At 41.8% G+C, this 6,689-nt stretch overlaps 1 pseudogene; it reads right to left on the bottom strand.

Annotated features, from left to right (window-relative positions):
• Positions 1 to 1,321: 1,321 nt before the first annotated feature.
• Positions 1,322 to 2,432, bottom strand: LOC103586978 (annotated as a pseudogene).
• Between the last annotated feature and the right edge of the window lie 4,257 nt (positions 2,433 to 6,689).

Here is a 6,689-nt window from a genome sequence, read left to right on the forward strand (position 1 = left end):
CTTTATGTATTTTCTTATACCTTACTCCCACATATTCCTTCCCCATTCACTCATGCCTGTTTTTACAGAAGTGAAACATTTCCTCGTTAATCTCTTTTCCCAGTAGTTCTTCTTCCTGTAAGAAGTTGGACTCCTTAGAATGCAAGCAGCTAGCAGACGGGTCAGAGATTTTTGTCATTATCAGGTAGAGAAGACTCAGAATTTCAGACTTCCACCCATCAAAATCTACCGCTTAGAAATTATCTGAGAAAATAATTTGCATTCCAATAATAATGATATATACTTGTAGGGTGTTTCATAGTTTACAGAATGCCTTCACATATTGTGTATTTCCTCAATTCAACTTCTCAGTAGTTGCAGTAGAAACAACAGGTCCAGTCTTTATGTGATGCCTTTGCTAGGAGCATTCATTCAATTGACAAACACAAACCGAGAGCCTTCTGTGTGGCCTTGTGGAATGCACTGGGCAACAGAGCCATTAACACATAGTTCCTTCTGGAACGAGCTGAGTCTTGTGGGGAAAATAAAAAAACAACTAAAATTCATATAACCCCCTCTGACAGAGTTATATAGCATGCTGTAGAAACACATAAGAGGGGCCTTCAATACAGCATTTTATTATTGAATAATCTCTTAATCTGAAAAAATTAAATTCCTTAATGATGGAATTTCTGGTATTCTAATAGGCCAGTAAGGAAGCTATTGGCAGGGAAGCCTTCCCACGGACCTCTAAATCACACACACTGGCAGTGTCTTACCTGTAAGGTATAACTATGGTATGTGTATAACATGTATATATGTATATTAGAATTATAGTATAAAACTAGAGTATATGTAGTAGTCATGACTTTAGGTAACTACAAATGACCAGGCATGATTTTTCTTTCATAATTATACTGGGATCCATATAGTCTCCAAATAAGCATTAGAGTCCAATGTAGAACAACTACTTCCGAATGCAGCCATTGCTTAAAATATTTTTTTTTTCACAATCTCTTCCCTTTTACTAGGAAAATACCACCTTGATGCAAGAGAGCATGTCAAAGGGGAATCAGGAATATTTAGTACATCCTTTCCCACAGATTTTGGTCCCTGAGGTAGCTGTCCATCAGGCCTTACAAAGTGTAGCCGAAGTGTGTATGTGTCACCTCCCACTGCAGTTAAACACATACAATGGAACTCTTTCACCCAGCCTTGAGGGCCACACTCCCATATTGTTCTCTCAGAGTATGTGATGGTTTAGAATTGAGAGATCCATGTGGAGTTCTCTGTACATTCTTCATCATTTGGGCATGGCACCATGGTTACAGAAGGTAGATTTTCAGGTTGAAGGTTTTACTGGTTTTAAAGATTTCAAGACCCTGGTCTTGAAATCATTGATCCCTGATTGTCTGAGTTTTTTTGAAACTTCAATTCCATTCTCTTCTAACTCCCTCTTTGCACAATTCTGACATGCATTACCCAATAATGTGGTGCTGTCCACCCAATCAGCATCTGGACTTTGCTGTTTGCAGATCTGAGTGGCAAGGTCGTGTGCATATCCTGGAAAATAATCAATATAGTCCCCATAGGATACTACTTTAATTCCATGCAAAAGCATATCTGCTTGACGCTTAAAGAAATGGTCTTCATTCTCCTTGAGCACAACCATGTAGTGCTCTAAATCCACGTTATTTGGCACTGAGTAAATGAAGAGGGCTTGGAATATCTGATCATGAAGAGTCTCTCCACAGCACAGTCTGAAAAGACTTGGTGAGGTATAAGTTCTGGAAGACCTCCATTACTTCTGGGGCTTGAGTGTCATCTTTATATCCAGATAGATCCAACACAATCCCACAGGGGTCTGTGTACAAGCCGTGAATATGAAGAACTCTATATTTGATGTGTCCTCTTGCACACTGAAGGACCTTAGCCTTGTCCTTCAAGTTCAGAGACTCCATAGGCTTGTTCTGTTGCTGGCCGAAGATTTACAGCAGGTTGTCCAAGTTGGTGGTCAGGACCATGGTGCCCCTTTCCATCATCAGGCTAAGGATTGACTGCAGCACCAGAAGGTTCTGGATGTGCTGCTCCAAGTTGTCAAAAATCTCCATCAAGAAGTCCTGGAAGAAGTTGGGTTTGGTGTCGCCTGTATGAGGTGACATTTTCCAGATCAGATCATGAGCAACAACCAGCAGGTCCCGGTCCTGCATCACTTTCCTCCAGAACTCGGCGATTTCCCCTGGGTGAAGGACCTCCAGCTGCTCTGCAGCCTCAATGACGGCCTCAATGCAGCTTCTCCAGGAGCCAAGGGTGGGGATTCCCAGGGCCATTGCCACGCTGACTCCAGTCCCGATGACCAGGAGCAGTTCCTCGGGCTGTTTTCAGATGAGGCTTTTAAAAAACTTTCTTGATTTTTGTTCACTTCTATTCGTTGTCTTTTCCACTGAATCCATCTGCAAAGCATAACAGGTGAGAGCTTGCACCCCTGGGCGGTTTGTTGCTGGTTTAAGTGCTCAAAGCCTCTTTCTCAGCCTGAACTTGAAGGTCTGGAGTTGGCTCCTCAGACAGTACTTCAAACAGAACCAATCACACAGGTTCCTGACTCGATAGGCAGATGTGCCTCTAGACTTGTCTGTCTCATCCAACTCTGGGTCGCCAGAAGCCGGCACCGCGCTGGGCACTCCACGGGTGCCTACGTGTTTGTGCATGCATGAATGTCTTCCTCGTGCTCTTCCCTCATCAAAAATTACTCTTACCTGGAGGCTGAGGGTGGGTCCAGCTTGGGCTCGGATCCGGTGAGGTACTATGACTTCTCGTGTATCAGTGCACCTGACAGATTGATCTTACTACCCACCTCTGGGGGTTGTTGAGAGAGCTAGCTGCTTAAAATATTTTATAATTCCCTTGGCATTTTCTTCAGAGTTTAGAGGTAGTCTTTCCCCACCTCTTTTTCTCTTGTTTTCTAATTACAAAAGTAATACAAATACATACTCATGGTAAACAATTCATTATAATAAAAATATACAATTTAAAAAATGAATGTCTGCCACAATCATCCCCCTCAACCCCCACTACCCCCCCCCCAAAAAAAAAAACCCATACTGTAAACAGTTTGGGGAATATCCTTTCAGGATTTTTAAAATGTATGTGTTTATGTATATTTTTTAGACAGGAGTGGAACCACATTATACATAGTATTCTACAACTTCCTTGAGGAATAGCTCAATATATATCTTAGATATATAGAGATATCTTTCCATATGGGTAAAGATATTGCATTCTTTTTAATGACTGCACAGTCATTCAATATATAGATGCACCATAATTTATTTAAGCAGGCTTCTACTGATGAACACTGGGTTGTTTTTATAATTTTTCAGTCTTATAAACAATGCTGTAATTAATATCCTCATACATATTCATTTTACATTGGTTTGAGTATTTCTAGAAAATAAATTCCTAGACATTGAATCTCTAGCATATTCTTCACAGATCCTCAAAGGGGGGGAAGCTTTAACATTTAAGAATAATAGGTAAGTTGTTTGAACATATTTTTGGTCAAAATAAAACTTGAAAATAAGTGAGGCAGCAGTGGAAGATGTATTGAGCCGCTTCTACATGCCAATCACAGTGCTATAAACTTGCAATATCTCATTACTCCTGGAAATTCTGACAGTTTTGTCATTAGTATTCTCAGTTTAGAGATGAAGAAATTGAGACACAGAGTGGCTTAGCTTTTCTAAGTTTACACAGTTAGCAAGTGCTACAGCCAAGATGAGAACCTAGGTCTTTCTGGATTCTATCCACTAACCTACCTGCTTCACATAAATATAAAATAATGTTACTGTTTCTTGGTTAAAACTCCAACTGTCTCTAAAAATCCCAAAAATGTTTTGATCAGTTTCAGAAATGCTGAAATAAATATTTACCTTCCAAAACCTATATTTTAAGGACAAGTGTTCATCTGAAATATATAAATTTTGCTATGTTAATTATAAAATATCTCATTAATTTAGTCACATCATCCCCCTGTTCTTACTGAATAATAGTGCTGTATATAAAAATAATGCACCTAAATATATACATTTCTTTATTCTGATCTGGGTTTATACAAATTCTGTACATAGTAGAGAAGCAAGCTCATTATGAAGTCAATTTGGCTACATGCTTCATTGCACTTAGATTCAACTAACCTGTCATCTAAGAGTCTATTTCTTGCTTATTAATCAACCACCTCTTTTCTTTCAACACACTTTAAAAAATCCACCAGTTGCGCCGCTTGGGAGCGCGGTGGTGCTCCCGCCGAGGGTTCGGATCCCACATACGGACCGGTTCCTGCTCACTGGCTGACGCCGCTTGGGAGCGCGGTGGTGCTCCCACCGAGGGTTCGGATCCCACATACGGACCGGTTCCTGCTCACTGGCTGAGCGAGGTGTGGGAGCAACAACGAGGGTTGTGATCCTGTTGCCGGTCCTGGTCCGGTACGGGCGCAACACTGAGGGTTGCGATCCGTTGCCGGACACGAAAAAAGACAAAAAGGAAAAAAAAAAAATCCACCAGTTGAATAGTATTTTTCAGGGATTCTCTCTGAGGACAGGCTTCTCTGGAGACAAAATACAGATACCATGAGTGAGATGGGTTTTAAAAAAAAAATAGGGAAACTGAGAGACCAAAAAGAACAATATTCAAATTTTTCTACTTCTCAGAATGGTTTTGTCTCAATTGCTTCATCTTGGATCATCAACTCTCAAGCCAATACTAATGTTTTCCAGTGAAATGTTTTGCTCATATATGATGTGCTCATCAGCACTGGGTTTCCTCTTTGTTTTTGTGTCTTTCCTGGTATCTTCTTATGTGCTCCCATAGCATCCTCTGCATGCCCATATCACGTCACATATCACATTGCTTCTCTTCTTCTTCCTCATTAAACTGAGAGTTTCTGGATAATGTAGACCAAGTCTCTGCTGTCACTGTGCCCTTAGTTCATAGCACAGCGTCCAGCACATGATAGGTGCTCGTTTCACTTGTAGCTTGAATAAATAGCCTCAGGAGCATTACTTCCCCTAAACCTTCAACCTGATGCACCTTCTTCACTCAGAAAAGCAGTCTCAAGGTAGTCTGATTAAAGGATGGACATATAGTCACAACATAAAAAATATCAGGAAATTTAGTGGCAGCTTTCCCCAGATGCGTTCTCTGTCTTCACCTGTCACCAGTATTAACCTGGAGCTCTATACTCTTTACATTTCCCCAGAAAGGATTCATTCACACCTCAAGCATTAGTGAGCAATGTTCATGTCACTGAAGATTTTGTAGAGATATTAGGGGAGGGCATGCTACTTAAACATCCTGATCAGACACATTTGTTGCCTGAAGTCTTTTCTTCCTCATTGTGCTTCAATCTCACATGCTCTCCCTCTATTAGAAGAACTCAGCCCTTTCCCAACTTGTATGCCCACACCTATCGGAGCCCACAATAGACACACCCTTTAGAAGCAGTCGGTGAGTGTGTTAAAATACATTTTTTTCTATTACATCAGCATTTGCAGTTATTAGTACTTAGATTTTCCAAACAGCTTTAAGCAATGTAATGTAAGCAAAAATCATTCCTCTTCCAGGCATATCATTTTTTTTTTCCCCCTTTTTGTCTTTTTTCGTGACCGGCAACGGATCACAACCCTCAGTGTCGCGCCCGTACCAGACCAGGACGGCAACGGGATTGGCATATCATTTTTTTTTTCCCCCTTTTTGTCTTTTTTCGTGACCGGCAACGGATCACAACCCTCAGTGTCGCGCCCGTACCAGACCAGGACGGCAACGGGATTGCAACCCTCGGTGTTGCGTCCGCACCTCGCTCAGCCAGTGCGCAGCCGGTCTGTATGTGGGATCCGAACCCTCGGCGGGAGCGCTGCCATGGCGCACTGTAGCAGTGAGCCACCGGGCCAGCCCCAGGCATTTCATTTTTAAGGTCACCCTTCTCCAGTGCAAGGAGGAACCAGTCATTTCTGTCTAGTGACTTCTACTGCATGGGTCAAGTAAGTTGGCTCTCAGGCTGTGCTCACTTCCATTACCTCCTGGTGCTTCATGGTTCCTACTCCCCGGGGAAGAAGGCCTCCTCACCCAAGGTGCTGAGGTCACCACTGCAGCTGAGGCAGAAACGTTTTTCACATTATGGCTGGTGTCTCCCTCTCTCTGACTTCTAGATAATTTTCTTCTTTCTTATTAACCTAATAATTATAATAATTACAAGCAGTTTTTATATGCTATCTCATGTAATCTCTAGGACAACCCTATAGATGGTTATCATTACTATTCCCATTGCACAGATCAGAAAACTTAGGTTAAGAGAAATTAAGTAATTTGCCTAAAGGTGCTTAACTCACATGGTATTCAGACATAGCTCTGGCTTCAAAGCCTGTGTGTGTTTGACCTCTCTCTCCCTGAATATAGACCCAGCATTTCATCCTTGCTACTGGTGCAATCTGAACATTCCCTTTCCCTTTTCTATCTTTTGTTGACCTAAGGCTACTCAGAGGCCATAACCTTGACCTTGCTCTATAAGCCACCTATGACCTGGTCAACTCTCTTGCTCTTAATTCAAGCTGTGTCTCATCCCCAGGGTGTGGCTTCCACCTTAGCCATTGCCATAGCCAGCTCTGAACTCTTTTATCTTTTCTTTTCTTTTTTAATGCTATGGCCTTGGTTGATTT

The sequence above is a fragment of the Galeopterus variegatus genome, unplaced genomic scaffold (genome assembly GCF_000696425.1).
Source record: "Galeopterus variegatus unplaced genomic scaffold, G_variegatus-3.0.2 Scaffold402, whole genome shotgun sequence".
NCBI lineage: Eukaryota > Metazoa > Chordata > Mammalia > Dermoptera > Cynocephalidae > Galeopterus > Galeopterus variegatus.